General features: G+C 41.7%; 1 protein-coding gene across 4 annotated transcripts in view; it reads right to left on the minus strand.

The window, feature by feature from the left end:
* zfhx3 (zinc finger homeobox 3) overlaps positions 1–18,476 on the minus strand; it is a 1,217,643-nt gene that overhangs the window by 450,087 nt on the left and 749,080 nt on the right. The window lies entirely within an intron of this gene.

Genomic DNA, 18,476 nt, shown 5'->3' on the forward strand with positions numbered 1-18,476 from the left:
AGGCAAAAGAAAGGCCAACCATGCCTTCATGTCATTCAACATAATCATACTTTCCTGCAGTACTAGCTAAATAGCAATCTGAAGAAATCCTGAGAGCTTCTTTCAGTTCATTAGCCCAAGAGTAACGAGATTACACGTTGTGCTTCTACTGCACGTGAATTAAACTAATTCGACAAAGACCTTGCATCAAAGTTGGGACTCTTTACTGGTTTGGGTGGGTTGATGTTCCAATCCATATTACAACATCTACTGTAGTGGAAAATTGAACAATTGAGAGGACAGAGGTGAGATATTCATAAAGAATTCATTGATTTAAACACAAAAGTCCAACTTATCTCTCTACATACTTCTCTCACACTATTTGGCATTGCCCACAGTGGAAAATATTGCTTTTACCAGATACATCTTTTGCAATATATTTGACCACTTTCAAACACTGCAAAAAATCAACACTTATTCAACAACACATGGGTGTTGATGAAGGTAGTCCAGGATTTTGGCCCAAGTGCAATGAAGGGTCAGCAATATATTTCCAAGAGACGGTTTTTGAACTGGTTGTTAGTGTTGCTGTGTTGTTAGATTGTTGTGAGGATGGCTGGTTTGGGTGATGGACTGGGCTGTGTTCACAAGTCTTTGCGGTCTTGGCCAGAACAGTTGCCATATGTAGTAGATGCATCCAGATGGAATGCTTCTATGCTGCATCCAGCTGGGATGCTTTCTATTCTGCATCTGTACTGGAGAAAGAACACGACTGGCTTCTACAGCACAAGATTTCTTACGTGCAAAAATCAATTTCCAGCCAATGGTTCCCACCCCACCCCCATTCCAGGAATCAATTCAGTATATAAATGTTGCATTGACACCAAGAAAAATATATGTTGCCTTTAAATATGAAGACTCGGTACTCCAGATGTATTTGCACCTTGTTGCAGGACTGACTTGATTCAATGATTGCGGAATCATGTCACTTGGGTCACAGCATGTGGCTGTGTTGTTTTGCTTACATTTATTTCTGTGCTGTGACTTCTCCAAGGCTGAACCCCATTTTTAGCTCATCTTTGTCTGCTCTTGCCATGATCTTTTACACCGTACAATGAACAGCCTTGGCCCGCTGACTAAACAGCAATGATAGTGAGTGCTAGGATGGGACACAAGGTTGCAATACAACTCTCCTGCGACTGCTGCTCTTACTGGCAATCTGTTGGCCTCAGTGTATTTTATTTTCCTTTTGCATTGCCAGATCCACGATAAATTTATTCCTTTTCTTTCAATGATAGTTTCATACAACAAAAAAGATAGACACAAAATGCTGGAGTAACTCAGCGGGACAGGCAGCATCTCTGGATTGGAGGAATGGGTGAAGTTTCGGGTTGAGACCCTTCTTTAGACTCACCGATTCCTTCTATCCAGATATGCTGCCTGTCCCGCTGTGTTTTACTCTGGCATTTTGTGTCTATCTTTGGTGCAAACCAGCATCTGCAGTTCCTTTTTGCAGTCTCATACTACACATGGCTCATTCTGCCAGTGCACTCTTGGACAAATACATCTACAACAGGTTTATTGGTAAATGACGGCACATAGGTTTTCCCAGTATTGGATGCCTTGGATACATCTGCAGTATGGCAATATTTTTCAGAAGCCAGGCAGTTGTGATGCTACAAAGATATTCATGTTGATGGGCAGTGAAGTTCTCCAACCTTGATATTCCCATTGTGTTTTCCAAGTTGTGTTCAAAAAGTGCTGATTCTCACATAGGAGGGAAGACAGGAGTAAACAAACAGGTTTCCTATCCACGTTTAGCCTCTTGCCACAAAACATAATCAGATCCAGAGCTGATGTTGAGTGTCCAAGCCAATCCTTCCTGACTTGGGTATACAGTATTGAGTGTATGTATAGCCTCCGAGAATTTTTTTGCACGGTTCCTGTATTGTATATGTTTATTTACTTGAATAAAGTGTACTTTAATTATTTTTTTAAATCCTTCCGGACTGCATTTCACTGTGTCACCACACATAGCGAGTCTGTTAAACAGACGGGCAAAGGTGTAGAAATGAAGAACTGCAAATGCTAGTTTACACAAAGTGCACAAGGGTAACAGGGGTTCTGGGGAGAAGGCAGGAGAATGGGGTTAGGAGGGAGAGATAGATCAGCCATTATTGAATGACAGTGTGGACTTGATGGGCCTAATGGCCTAAATCTGCTCCTTTCACTTCTGACCTTATGACCCTATGCTGGAGCAACTCAGCGGGTCAGGCTGCATCTCTGGAGAACATGGATAGGTGACGTTTCAGATCGGGACCCTTCTTCAGACTCTAAGGAAGGGTTCCGAGCCGAAACGTCACCTATCCATGTCCTCCATAAATGCTGCCTGACCTGCGGAGTTACTCCAGCACTTTGTGTCTTTTCTTTTGGGCAAAGGTATAATCAGGAATGGTGCTGGTGGTACTTGGGACATGAGTGAGAGATATAATTATTTGTATAGGACAATATCAGGCTGCTGCTGAACTAGCCTGTGCGGCAGGGCAGCTCTCTAAATTTTGGCACGGGTCCCCAATTGTCAGTAAAGAGGGTTTAGCAAGGCAAGCTTCCTATGTGCACATTTGTTTTTATCATGTCCCGTGGTCCAAAGAGTTTTATTCTTGTCGTAATATGTATTTTAGACTTTTTTTTAAATCAAGTGCTTTTCCAATCAATCATTTCAAAGGACAGATACAAGTCAACCACAATGCTATATACCCTGAATCACACTAGAGCCAGACCAAATATGGCAACAGATTTTCTCCATTAAACAGCATGAGAGAACCAGATGGATATTTATGACAACCAGTAGCTTCATAGTCATCCTGACTGATATTTTTTGTTGATTAAGATAATTAACTGAACTTAAGCTCCCCAGCTGTCTTGCTGCATTTTGTCATCTCATTTCCTGTTTGTCTCCCAGGCCTATGGACAACTGATCCTGCAACATAACCACAACACTATGGTAGCCGAGAGAACGTGAAAACAATTGAGGCGTCGCCTACAAAATGTAACACATATTAAAATATTCACTTGTCATTTTAATTTACTGCCCCTTTGAAATACTGCTTGTTAATTAAAACTTTCAGAAAATAAACCTTGCGTGGTGTTCTATTCCATATTGGTAATGCAATTCCACGTTGGAGTTCTCATGGAGTCCAGATCTCCTATCAGAAGTGTAGATATGAGCAGTGTGTCTTAATTCAATGGAATATTTTCGTGATATACCAACATTCCATTTCAACCGTCCCATTTTCTAATTTGGCATCTTAATTCTCAGGCATTAATACCTTGCTGTCAGAATTTCACTTTGATGGTTCCATGATCATAGTATTTGAACATGTGTATTCCATCGGTGCAAAAGCTTTGGTGTTCCGCTCCAGCTAGAAAACCCATCTGCACTTAAAGGACTTGCTGTCCAAACCTACAGGCATGACAACATGGAAATCATCCAGAGTATCCATCCAATGTTACGTACCATAAGACTGGGTGAATTACATGTACAGATACTCCCCGACATATGTAAGTGTTAGGTTCAGTGGACCATTGTGTAAAGGGCCTGTCCCACTATACGAGTGGGACTATACAATACAATACTATACAATACACTATACAAGAGCTCTCCCGAGTTTAAAAAAAAAATCAAACTCGTGGTAAGTACGTAGAATGTATGTAGCTGGTACGTCGGAGCTCGGGACGTCTCTTAGCGGCTCGTAACGCTAAGGCAGGTACTCGGGAAACGAGGTAAGCTCGTGAAGTTTTTGCAACATGTTGAAAAATGTCCACGAGAGCCCCGAGTACCTACGAGCGGCTATTACCGTAATTCTATGAGTTCAAATCAGGGGAAACTCGGGAGAACTCTTGAATTACCTCATACAGTGGGACAGGCCCTTTAGTCGGATGCTACATACGTCAGAAACGGAAATGCTACTGCGGATGTGTAAATGTACTATTCAACACGGAGACCATGTGGGATCTCCGTCTCGGGCACCATGTGGGAGCTCCGATGTGGAGACCACAGGGAAGCTCCAACACGGAGGGCAAGGGGTAGCTCCAATGTGGAGACCATGTAGGGGCTCCAAAGTGGAGACCACGGGGGAGCTCCGACAAGAGGAGCACTGCTGCGGAGATCATGTGGGAGCTCCAACGTGGAGACCATGGGGGAGCTCCAACGTGGAGACCATGGGGGAGCTCCAACGTGGAGACCATGGGGGAGCTCCAACGTGGAGACCATGGGGGAGCTCCCACACGGAGGCTTCAAGGGACTTAAAGGATTTTCGCACACTTATGTAAGTGCGAATTTATGCAAATTTATGCAAGTCACCTATTACATAGGTCGAGAAGTGCCTGTATAGTCAATGGCAAACAAGGATAATGGAATTTCCATAGGAATATGGCAGTTGGATGAAAACATAAATAAAATAAAGCAAAAAACAGAACGCTGGAAGAGGTCAGTGGGTCAATGAGGGAGATGATACTGGTTCTTGACCTAAAACATTGACATACATCTTCTGCCTTCACAGATGCAGATTAACCTACTGAGTTTTACCAGCCTTTTATGTTTTGTTCCAGATGTTAGCATCTGCGGTCTCTTTTGCCTTCATAAGCAAAGCAATCGACTGCAGATGCTGGAAATCTTAAATAAAAGCAGGAAATTCTGGATATACTCAGCTGGCTGGACAACGTCTTTGGAGAGGGAGAGCAAGAGATAAAATCTTCCTGTTTCAGCTCAATCATTTTTTTCATCAGAACTGATAGCGGACCAGAGGATCGATGAAAGGTAATTGGCCCAAAGCGTAGTTTGGGAATGACTGACACAACCAATCCAGATAAGGCAGAAGTGGCCAACAAAGTGCATCACTCTGCTACAGTAGACCACAACAGATTAGAACATGCAGTCAGTGTAAGACACATAATGAAACCTTAGCACATACTTCAGGCATTAGTGTAAAGAATGCAAGAATGAAGGGGTACATCAAGATTTATAGGAAGGAACTGCAGATGCTGGTTTAAATCGAAGATAGACACAAAAACTGGAGTAACACAGTGGGATAGGCAGCTTCTCTGGAGAGAAGGAATGGGTGATGTTTCGGATCGAGAGTCTGAAGAAGGGTCTCGTCCCGAAAATGTCACCCATTCCTTCTCACCAGGGATGCTTGCTGCCTGTCCCACTGAGTTACTCCAGCATTTTGTGTCTATCTTAGGTACATCAAGTTTGTTATCTGTCCGTGAGCATGGAGCGATGACGTATGTGGAACCCCACCTATGTTTCATGAATGGGGCTTTTATAGAACTCTGTATCTTATTCTACACATGCTGCCTGATCAGCAGAGTATTTTGAGTATTTTAATTTCCCCGAATCCATAGATCTCTGCATACTAAATAATCACGGTGAATTTGGTGCTGATTCTTGACTGTTAAAATGGCAACTCCACATTTTGAATTGCTCGAGGGCATGCCCTGAATGGTTCCTTTCTCATAAAAATTTGTGTTTGATGCAGACAGATTGTGACTGATGTAATAATTCTGAGTGAGTGTGTGCCAAGAGTGTGCTTTTCTTTTGAATTTGACCGCAGTTTGGAAGAATTTGCAAACCTCCATTGGTTGAATTGCGGAGGTAATTTCCTTCTCTCTTTCTCAGTGGTAAATCCAATGCAAATTGTCCAGTATAGATTTTAGGTGACCTTCGGCACAGCACAAAACACTGGTATAAAGTGAGATAAATTGCGTCTGTTACTGATCACTGGAGGGTTTGATGAAATTCTATGGCCACGCAGCGTATGCGGGTTTTCGAAAGAAATAAACTGCGCTATATTCACATTGCATATTTGAAAGCACTGCTGGCTTTGCCGATACGCGGTCTAATTAACTGTTTCTAAAATTTCAATTAGGCCGACCCATTGTAACCCCATGAAGGATGGAATGAAATAGATTCTGTGTTGAGAACATTTTAAATTCTTGTAGATATTTGACTATTACGACCATTAAAGTTCCATTTGATGATTTGTAAAAATAAGCAGCACGTCCCTTATTTCTTTGCAAGCCATTCAGAAGATAGTTACGAAAAGAACATTAAAAGGACTGCGCATCGTTGTGGATCGCTGTAGTAAGTGAAAATTGTTATACACATTTGAAGAGTCACCTTAGTGTTGGGGGAGGGGTTTGTTGTGGTGATCGTATACAGTTACACAATAACCAGAATATGTAATCCCATCTTCGATATTCTAATAAACTATTTCCATTAGCGACCCAAATATAGTTCAGTCGTTTCCATTTTAAAGTGTAAGAGTCTGCATTGATGCTGACAAAGAAGTGAATAGATGGTTTTTCTAGACTTTGCAGCACGCTTCATAAGGTCATAAGTGATAGGAGCAGAATTAAGTCATCAAGTCACCTTCACCATTCAATCATGGATGGTCTATCTCTACCTCCTAACCCTATTGTCCTGCCTTCTCCCCGTAACCCCTGACACCCATGCTAATCAAGAATTTATCTATCTCCGCCTTAAAAATATCCATTGATTTGGCCTCCACAGCCCGCCACAGTGGCTAAGAATTCCACACATTCACCACCCTCTGACTGAAGTTAGTTAAGTTGAACTTTGAGGAGGGCTAAAGGCCGTACCAGGTAATACTGGAAATTTCTGACATGGGATGCCTAAACTATTATGTATCGATACACTGTAAATGGCTAGATTGTAACCATGTATTGTCTTTCCGCTGAATGGTTAGCATGCAACAGAAGCTTTTCACTGTGACACGTGACAATAAACTTAATTAAAAATGGAAATAATTATTTTAAAATAATACTTAAAGACTATTGTTGTACAAAGATGGGGGGGAAATGCATGTAATGAAATCCAGTGCAGAAACTACAATGGGCGTACCACCAAAGGAAAACCATCACATGCCATGTCCAAGGTTGGAACACTGTATGGCAGACGCACATGATGGCAAAATTATTCTAATCGTTTTAAGCAGTGTGGATCATTTTAATCTCCATAGAGACAACAGCCTACTTACGCAAAATGAAATGATTAAGCATTGCTTTGATAACAATGGCGTGAACCAGTGACCACACCAGTGAAAAAAAAGATGCACTTAGTATTCCCCAGGCTTGTGTTACTCAGAAACACTGTGTAGTATTCACAACCATCCAGCACAGGTTCTCAAACCCACCAGCATGGGTACAATCCAACAATCAGAGAGACAATTCATTAAATGTACATTGTCTATTTCCAGTAGATGAAAGTCAGAACTTCGACACAATAAAAAAGCTAATTTCAATCTAGATGGATTTGGGAGTCCTACAAAGGTGGGGGTTGGATAGGATCATTATGATCCTAATTAACTTAATTGGTGAAATGGTTGACCAAAGCAGAGAAAAATATACCAAAAAACGAAAGTAGCTGGAGATGTTAAATAAAATGGAAAATGTTGGAACATTCAGCGGGACAGCTCCATGCTCGGAGAGGGAAACACAGTTAATGTTTTAGGGGGTAAAAAACATGAACCTGAAACATTAATTCTGTTTCTCTCCTCCCATAAACTGTCTGACCAGCTGAGTATTTCCAGTATACTGAATGATATTAGAATGTAGCTGAGAATGTACAAGGCACAGTTCCTAAGTGTGGTATCAGATGAGTGGTATCAAAGATAGTGAAGGTGGTTCTCAGAAATTCCAGCAGGATCTTGATCAGCTGGGTAAGTGGGCTGAGGAATGGCTAATGGAGTTTAATGCAGATAAGTGTGAAGTGTTACATTTTGGGAAGTTAAACCAGGGCAAGACCTTCACAGTCAATGGAAGCGTTGCAGAGCAGAGAGACCTAGGAGAGCAGGTACATAATTATCTGTAAATGTCATCACAGGCAGATTGGGATGCTCAAGAAGGCCTTCAGGTCACTGGCCTTCATCAGTCAGGGTACCGAGGACAGGAGTTGGGATGTTTGTTACCATTGTACAACACATTGGTGAGGCTGCATTTGGAGCATTGTGTTCAGTTTTGTTAACCCTGCTATAGGAAGGATGGCATTAAGCTGGAAAGAGGGCTGAGAAAATTTACAAGGATGTTGCCAGAACTCAAGGACCTGAGTTAAAGGGAGAGGTTGGGCAGACTAGGACTTTATTTCTTGGAGTGCAGGAGGCTGAATGGTGATCTTATTGAGGTGTATAAAATCATGAGGGGAATATCTATGGTGAATACACCGAGTCTTTTAGAATTAAGAACCAGATGGCATGGGTTTAAGGTGTGTGAGGAAAGATATAATAGTAACCTGAGGGACGTATTGTCTTCCCGCTTCATGCAGACGGTGGTGGCTATATGGAACTTGCTGCCAGAGGAAGTAATTGTGGCAGATATTATTACAATGTTTAAAAGGCATTTGGACATGTCATGGATGGCAAAGGTTTAGTGTGAATCGGCCAAATGCGGGCAGATGGGACTAGTGTATGTGGAGCACATTGGTCAGCATGGACAGGTTGAGTTGAGGGGCCTGTTTCTGTGGTGTATGACTCTATGGACTATCTCAGAACAAATGTTTCTGTGAGTTAGAGTTCCCCGCCCATACACCTTTGCTGCTCCATAAGAAGTAAAACATATCCTTCTGCTCTCCTTGATTAATCATCAAATGTGTAAGGCAATGTTTTCTTTCTCAATACCAACAGCATCTTAATTTAATTAGTGGAATCTTACAGAATGGCGCTGTGATTAAATTTATAGAGTTGGTCTAATGAACAACCAGAAATACTCGAACATAGAGCATTATTACAACTTTTTAACACAGTCAAAAGATACCATCACCTGGAATGATTGGCCACATACCTTAAGAACTGTAATTGTTTTATTACTGGAGGGGACTGACATGAAAATGTACAGATTCGATGAACCTGTAATTTTAAATAGCCCTGTAGGCAGGGAAAGGATATAATTTTGTGTGTGTGAAAAAGATGAGTATGTACTTCTGACACTTTGAACATATCTTGCTGAGAATTTCTCAACTGTTGGGAGTTATTCAATTGAACAAATTAAGGAATTAGTTATTTTCCCACAAACTTACATAAGGCCCTGTTTTAAATTCAGGTCGAGTGTCAATGTAAGTTATAAAAGTCGAATGTTTGCTCCAGGTAGAAATGAAATATAGCATCTCCCAAATATATGTGGAATTTTCTTTGTTGAAACCACTAATATAACTACTTTCTTAGTGGTGGTGGCACAGCTACTACATTTGGTTTCAGCTTAAAATATCCAAGTTTAGGATCCTAACATTAGTCTCTGTGATTAATAACACAAAGAAGGAAACAAAGAAGGAATTAATAAGGCTAATCAACACCTTCAGTCTTTTGTATACACACACACACACACACACACACAATAAGACAAATAAAAACTAGTATATCTGGCTATTATACGTATAAACCATTAGCCATTTGCCTCGCTTGCAAATGGTTTGCAATAGCAGTAGCCGGAAAATCATTGCTTTCTACCCTATTTATAATAGCTAACTGTACTTAACCATGCAGCTGTCAATACTTTCCCCAGACAGACTTGTTTTACATCCATTAAATGGCACAGCAGTTTCTTTAGATACAAATCTGCATCAGTGACAGAAAAAAACATTTCTGGAGAGAAGGAATGGGTGACGTTTCAGGTTGAGACCTTTCTTCAGACTCAACCCGAAACGTCGCCCATTCCTTCTCTCCAGAGATGCAGCCTGTCCCGCTGAGTTACTCCAGCATTAAGTGTCTATCTTCGGTTTAAACCAGCATCTGCAGTTCCTTCCCACACATTTCTTCTGGATCTCTGGACATACTTTAAGTTTGTCAACTCTATGCTTGCTTCCATTTACATCATTCGTTCTTATTCGCATTTGAAGAAAAAGTGAGTTGTGCCCATTCTCCATCTTTCATTTCAATGAAGTCAACATTCAGCCAACCTCTCATCAGACGCTAGAATGTCAATTCTCCGTTAAAGTTATAAAGCCATTTAAGTTTTGCCAAAGGACTTCAAGGCAGACATAATACTTAAATGGTATTTCCAACTGTTTTACTGATTCAGTTACAATGAAAACTCAAGCCTCCTTACTTCCTGTTTGAATAATAAAAAGCTTCTTTAAATATTCCAAATGGTTAGAGTCACCCCTCCGATCAGACACTCAGCCCTGACTTCCTAAGTTCATAAGTTCATGTGATAGGAGCAGAATTAGGCCATTCAGTCCATCAACTCAACTCCGCCATTCAATCATAGCTGATCTATCTTCCCCTCGCAACCCCATTCTCATACCTTCCCATAACCCCTGACACCCATACTAATCAAGAATCTATCTATCACTGCCTTAAAAAAAATATCCATTGACTTGGCCTCCACAACCTTCTGTGGCTATGAATTCCACAGATTCACCACCCTCTGACTAAAGAAATTCTTCCTCACCTCCTTCCTAAAGGAACCTCCTTTTATTCTGAGGCTATGACCTCTGATCTTAGACTCTCCCACTAGTGGAAACAAGCTCTACACATTCACTCGATCCAAGCCTTTCACTATTTGGGTCCAAATTAAAACAACTTGATTTATTGATTAGTAGGTAGGGTGGATGTAGGACATCAAGTGGTATCATGTGAAAATAATTAAGCATAGACTGTTTATTTTTGAGCAAGATTGCATTTACCATTACCATGTAGTAAAAGATGGTGAACAATTAAAAACACTCACCACTATTCTAAGGGATACGAAATTAGTCCTATCTTGATGAATGGGTAACATGTACACCGGATGAGACAGCGCAGTACAAAGATCCCAGTTCCACTGCAACTCCCAACAAGTTCCACAGCACACAAAGGGCACTGAACTTCCAGTCAATGAAGGACGAGATGGTTAAAGTTTGCCTCCGTTAGTTTCAATAAACCCACATTGCAATGCAAGGCCAAGCACAATGTTTGGCAAACAATCTGCCTGCAGCAGCGTTGTGGTGGTGAACTTTTCAGGAAGGTGATGTCTTCCCAACTCATTCAACAGGACAGACTTGATTTAGAGAGAAAAAAAAACACTTATGGATCTACAGATTAGTTTACCAGCTTTGTTCCAAATTCTTTTTGTAGTTGTGAGCCGAGGAATATCAATGGGAAGATCTCGCTGGCAACTGTGAACAAAGCTGCTGACATTTTGACATTTAAAGAGAGCAGGTCTGTGCATGCACTATCAACCGCAGAGATCCCAGACTACTAACAGATTTGGTGGGCTGAATCTGCCAGTAGTTCACTGGTTCAGTTCTGGCACAGGATCCAAGATCCCAGAGATTTTAGTGGGGTTTTGTAGGCCTGTAAATTAGAAGGCAAATGAAAAAGTAAATTGCTTGCTTTAAAAGTGTTTCTGTTCAAGATTTTTAATAATTTATACATAATTAAATGTTTTTAGTCCATTTCAATCTAATTTTAATTTTTGATCGTTTTTAAGTTTTTAATAATTTAACACTTTTTACGTGTCTTTGAGACATTCAAGAACTACAGAAAATAATTCACACTGCCGTCAGAGATGTGCTGAGGGTGGGGTGGGGTTGAAGGTACGAATCTTTGGGCGACTACTCACGACCACACAGGCGTCACCCCGCGACATATCTGGCGACCTGCTGTGACTATGACGGGTACAGGCCCCTTTCAGAGACCAACATGGTCCAAGCCAGCAAGACAAGCCGTGTCAGTACCACAGGAGTCCACGCATCATGCAGCAAACACTAGACCAGTTATACGGCAATAAAAATTCAGCCCAGAAAACATAAACCACAACAACTGCTGAAGTGTTTTAAGTGATCATCGGGCACCCTCTCGCTTGCTGTCTGCTGACAGAAATATGTAATCCTATGACTACCACAGGTCTGTTTATCATATTCAATACAGAGAAAACTGTCTACTCTAACAAATGCATGTTCCTTCTTCAGCCAATGAGATACCATACTGGCCAATGCTATTCATTATTCGTCCACATTTCACGCAGAAAACATATTCCATATTGTTAGGTGAAAAATGCATTTCATTCTTTTGCATCTGATGTGACTGATACCACCAAGAAATGTTAGCACAAATCTCCAGCTTACACCAACGCAGCAGAATGCATTGGCTCGGTCCCAGTTGGAATACTATGCATAAAATTTTGACCCAAAAGCAGACATCCTGCTTGTTGAGTTGAGGAGAACAGAGTGGTTTGAGCAATATTGCTTTTAAAAGAAAAATGTAAATGATAGATATAAATAAATAGCATGTTAACTGGGATGAATTATGATATTGCAAAGTGTAATTTTAAATGAAAGAAGGAAAGTCACATCAAAGCATATGAACTAAGTGAAAGGCATGTTAAATGCTTAAGATAAATGCGCAAAAAAGCTGTTATAATCAAAAGTGGATAAAATTCAGAAAAATATCGGTCATGTTCAATAGAGGAAGCATGTATATAATGCTGGTATGTTCTAAATGAAGCCAGATATTAGAAAATGAATGTGAATTGACTGCAAGGATACTCTTTGTGTCTTGAATAGCATTTTTCTCATTGTGGATATTCAATGCCGACACCTTCTTTCCCCGCTGCAAGTTAATGTCCTTCTCATTATTTGGCCTTAAACCGTTCGGTGTGTGCGCGAGAGTGGGCAATGATGTTTCAAGGTTACTGTTTACTTGGGAAATAGCAACACAAAAGGCTATTTCTGCATGATTCTGAAAAGGAAATTATTTGCAGACATGAAATAAAAACCTTTGTGTGAGTTTTCTGGAGATTATTGGAATGTAGTTGGATCATAATGGAAGTTCTGACAAACTTCCAGATGAATCACAAACTCTTTCTCACCAAAGAACATGCCACGTTGCCAATTTTTAATTTTAACAATGTTTTCTGTCCTAATTTCCTTGATTGTCTTTGTCTCCTTTTGGGTTTTCATACGCCATCCAATTTCATCTCCACTATGTTTTACACATGTCAGTGTCACCTTGTGCCCTACAGCAGTTCCTGGACTTTGACTCTGATATCCATTGCATTGTAGGGCAGATCTGATTTGTTCTTAGCATCTCTGTGTAGTGAAATGTCTGAGCAGCTCTTTAGCAAAGAGGAAACAGAATCTGCCATTACTGGAGTTGTGCTCAAAAGTGTTAGGTTACTCAGTTGTTGCATGTCCGAAAACTTGGCAGAAGGCAGTAACCCTTAACTTGATACTTACCCCAACTACTTTCCCCTCTAAATAACTGCCTAAACATATAACACAGTAGAAGAGATTCAATTGTTCATCATTTCAGCCTGACCATTTTACAACTGGTAAACATCTTATCCTAATAATTTCCTTCACACCACAATAAAGATGCTGACGAAAGACGCAGATGACTTTTAGACTTTAGAGACACAGCGCGGAAACAGGCATTTTACCCCTCTGAGTCCACGGAGACCAGCAGTCACACCGTATACTAGACCCATCCTATACACTAGGGACAATTTACTTTTTTTTTTACCGTAGCCAATTAACCTACAAAACTGTACGTCTTTGGAATGTGGGAGGAAAACAGAACACCCGGAGAAAGCCCACGTGGTCACAGTGAGAACATACAAACTCGGTGCAGACAGCACCAGTGGTCAGGATCGAACCTGGATCTCTGGCGCTGTAAAGCAGCAACTCTACCGCTGCGCCACTGTGCTGCCCTTCAAAGTTAATTTCTGAAGCACAGCTTCAAGAAACAGTTTTCTGGAAAGAAGAAACAGTATCTTCCGTATTAAAATGTCACTGTTTGCTTTTGTTTTTTTAGTGAATTACAACAATCAAATCATAGTCAAGTCGAAAACCATGGATGTGTTTTATTGTAAATCATTTTAAAAGTTTGGTCATTCCCCAAGAGAATTTGCTTTCGGTAACTTAAAAGATTGTTGACCAAGTCGGCAAATCAGATGTGGAAATGCAGCACAGATAATGTTCCGAATAGCCCCAGAATACAAGCACCAGCACAGGTCAAACTTAATACGTCACTAAAGTTAGATATGCTTTATATTTTTTTAATCTGGATCCTTCCACTTCAAAACCACAGTTGCCTTAATATACTGAACGTAATGTCGGCCCATTTTACTCTCGAGTCAACAGGATCTGGCAAAAGCAGGCAGCAGACACTTGTGAGACTGACATTTGCACTTTCTGAACTCTTTCCCTCACCCTTTCAGAAATCTGCTCCGGCTTCCAATGAGAAACTACTTTTCATTATGTTAAATAGATGCTAACCCTGTCCTCTGGAGAGAGAAAAGGGGCGCTGCAGATGTTTAAAGCACTCTCAGCCCATCCTCAGTAGAACAATTACATCAATTTGCATTCCAGTTGAAGCTGGATTAGTAGTGGAATGCCTTTTCCAACTCTGTGCGGGTGAAAAAAAGTTTTTTTGGGGGGGGGGGGGGGCGGGGGGCGGAGGGGGAGGTGGGCGTTGCTGGTGAAAGAGCTTATCTTTTTCTACTTCATTCCTAAATCTGAGACGCTATACTTTCACAAAACAAATGCCTATTGGAAACAATTTTCCAGTGCACTAAAGTTAAAAGGGAAAAACATTTCTAAAAAGCCAACAGGACCTCAGGATCATGGGGCTTTACCAAAAGGAGTGACTCCTGTTGCTTTGATCCTTCCTGTTGCTACAGAAACAGAGTCCGCTCCTTTTTTAGTTAATCAAAACCAAATTATTTAGGAATGCAGCAAGACAGGTTGGAGTCTCGGACTTCTTTTGTCTTCACAGATTTGGAAAAGTATTAGAGAGAAAAAAATAGAACAGAAATGAAACAAAGACTTTCCTCCTGGACATGAAATGACAACGAGGGAGAAACGAATTGAAAACATATTTGTTAAATTTAACCATCTGACAGTACAAATTATGTATATCTTGAAACAAAGAAGCAGAACTTAACAGTTATGCAACAGTATTTAAATCATGCCCCAATGTAGAGCCTTCACATTAAAGGCCACATTTGAATAGCTTTAAATCAAATTTCTATTTCTGATAACAGATGTTTCTGATACTCTTCAGTGGAGTTAAATTCCCAAATAGCTGCACTCGACAAATCTGCCTTATTAAAAATGAATACAAAACTTTATACTTTTCCGATCCATCAGAAGTACTAATGTCACAGCAAGCATAGCTGGCAGGTCAAGTTAAAGCAGATAAGGAAGGAACATTTGATGCTGAAATTCTGTGGGCGCCAACTCTTTTGCCTTTCTTTTTATTTAACCCCAAAGGAAACCTTAAAGGAACTGAAGCGCTCACGTGTCCTTACTTTTGTACAACTGAGGGACAGTTTAGCAAGAGGAGGGGTGGCGGGGGGGGGCTGTGAGTGTGAGGTTCTGGTCTCTTAAACTCCTTGAATCAATAAACCTAGACACCTCTAATCTAACCCTTAAGAGGCACCTTAAGTAATAACTTAGGCAAATCCAGACGGTTATCAGTATTGCTTTAAGCCAAGATCTGTTGCTTCATTGTAAATATGCAGAAGCTCTCGTGTTTTAGGAGCTGATAGATTTCCCTTTGGCCAAGACAATTCAGAAAAGGTTCAACCTTTATGCTTTAACAAAACTAGCATTCTGTGTAGGTCCGGTTTTAGTAGCTTTGGACAACTTTTGACAGCAACTTGACCTCCTACACCTCAATTTATGCTTGTTGGCTTTATTAAGGACAAAGGAGCTGGCTGAAACAGAAATGGTTACCATGCATACAGCAGCCAAACCACCTCCATACATGCTCCCCCTTACATATTTGCCAGACAAAGGTCTATTAATAAATCAATCTAAAAAAAAAGATTGAAATGGCCCATAATGTAACAAAACAAAATTTAAGAAAAGGGAAGTCAAAGCCGGTATGAGTATGCCAGCCTTCTTTAACTGAACAGGTACGGTTAAAGTTGAAAATGTCCTGATCCTCAATGCTCGAATAGTAACAGTGCCATTGCCTCTCATTTAAAGAAATGATTTCAACAATTTCACATCATCCGTTTGCACCAGTTGAAAAGATCCCCATGTGCAATGAGTGTAGGACGGAACCGCAGATGCTGGTTTACACTGACGGTAGACACAAAATGCTGGAGTAACTCAGCGTGATAGGCTGCATCCCTGGAGAAAAGGATTTTCCTTTATCAAAGGTATCAAAGGTATTTTATTGGTCACATTCACATACACCTAGGTGTAGTGAAGTGAAATGCTTCTTGCCATTTTGCAGCACATAAAGAAGGAATACAGACATAACATTAATAAGAGTTTTAAACATAAAGAACATCCCCCCACAATGGTTCCCACCATGAGGGAAGGCACAAAGTCCAGTCCCCAACCCCAGTTCACCCATAGTCGGGCCTATTGAGGCCTCCACAGTTGCCTCTACGGAAGCCCGATGTTCCAGGCCGTTCTCGCCGGGTGATGTTGCTCCGGCGTCGGGAGAGTCCCCTCAACGGCATGGGAACCCTGGAATGGCCGCTTCCGTACTGGAGGCCGCGGCTTCCAAAGCCAACAAGGCCGCGCCGGTTGGAGCTCCACAACTGGCGATCTCATCTAGAGATCCCAGGCTCCCGGTGTAAAGTTCAGCACCGCCGCCCGCAGCTGGTCGCTCCACAGTCCCGCAGCTCCGCGATGTTTTACCCGGCGGTCTCAGCTCACCGGAGCTCCAGCGCGGCGACCCGGGCAAGGCATCGCCCGCACCGCGATAGCGCTCCAGCGCTGTGCCGCCGCCGAAGCCGAGGTTCTGGGCGGTCCCCGACAGGAAATGCCGCTCCAGGCCCGTTGGTAGGCCGCGAGGACGGGTCGAAGCTGCAGCCCGGAGAAAAGCTGCCTCTCCGACCAGGTAGGGACCCTGAAAGGTAGTTTCCCCCTTCCCCCCACCCACATAAAAAAGTCTAGACCTCCAAACAAAACACTTAACTAACTAAAATAAAAAATAAAAAGATGAAGAGACAGACAGCTGCTGGCTGGGCAGCCGTGCACAGGACAGCGTCCCCTACATGTTTAAAGCAGAGATAGACAGATTCTTGATTAGTACGGGTGTCGGGGGTTATGGGGAGAATGTAGGAGAATGAGGTTTGGAGGGAGAGATAGATAAGTCATGATTTGATGGGCCAAATGGCCTAATTTTGCTCCTATTACTTATGACCTTATGACTTATGAATAGCTGGCGTTTCGAGTCAAAAGCCCTCTTGGTTCTCCCCCCCCCCGACTCTCACTCTGAAGAAGGGTTTCAACCCAAAACGTCTCCAGCGATGTTGCCTGGCACGCTGAGGTACTCCAGCATTTGGTGTCTATCACGTGTGCAATGAGATTGTCTCTAGGTCTTACATCCTCAGTGGGCCTTAGTTAGTTATTTTATTATATTCAGAAAATAATCCACGTCTTTAACGTCAGATGCAGTGCTTGGGTGAGACAACAATGCATTCAAGTTAGATTTGATAGCACTATTAGCTATAATCGTGATTACAGACAGATGAACGGCTCACTTTCGGGACGGCTGACATATTGATGGGCAGCTTCTCATTTTTACCGCAAAAATTTCCTTTCTGAGCCAGTGGGACATAAATCAAAAAAAGAATAGGCTTTTAAATACACAACCCTTTTCTAGCATTTCAATTTATTAATCAGGTCTACAAGCTCTTACCGTTTAGGCATCCTATCCACTTAGTTTTCACACGGCAAAGCATGAGGTGAAAAAAAGCGCCTCAGAAAAAATATACGAGTCATACTCTAGTGGCTCTTGGATATTTCTCACGTCGTTCAAGTTTACCTCTGTGCAAAATATAACCCTATAACAGGGATGGGAGCAGTAGGCTCTTGAGAATGATTGAGGCAGCATGCATATACACGGAAGATCTGAATCGGTGTGAAGTGGACACTCGGATACTATGGCCAGCAAATGGTGTTTGTGCACACCAAAGTGGCATGTGTGTAAAATGACAGTGCAGAAGCCAGTCACATGGAATTAAAGGAAGGAAGAGTGATATGTGCATGCTGAACATAGAAGGCAATGAAGAATGGGACCCACAGTGACAGGCTGCCCTGTGGGGACATGTGGTGTCCCAGCATGTTTGCAATGAATGAAATGCCATCAATTTTAACATTCAAATCATGTCGTAAATTAGAATAATTTCATATGCACTGTGTATGCAAAACATTCACAAAGAGAAGATCCAGCAACACGACATAACCTCGTTATTTTCTTACTCTTCTGCCTCAATCCACTTCCTCGATCCACCTTACAACCCCCTACACTCCAAAAATACCCCAAACCTCACAGATGGGATTCACTGGAAAAAGAAAGTATTTTTGTACTTCTCAGGATGTTCTCTGCTGTTTAGCCAGCTCCACTATGGGGGACAAGTCTTTACTGGCCTGTGGGATGCAATGTAATCATCAGGGTTGTTCTGCAACAGACTGGGACGGTTCAAACATCGTGCCTCACAACACCAAGCCTTTTCTCAGGCACAGAATAATTGTT

Source organism: Amblyraja radiata, chromosome 17 (genome assembly GCF_010909765.2).
Source record: "Amblyraja radiata isolate CabotCenter1 chromosome 17, sAmbRad1.1.pri, whole genome shotgun sequence".
Classification (NCBI taxonomy): domain Eukaryota; kingdom Metazoa; phylum Chordata; class Chondrichthyes; order Rajiformes; family Rajidae; genus Amblyraja; species Amblyraja radiata.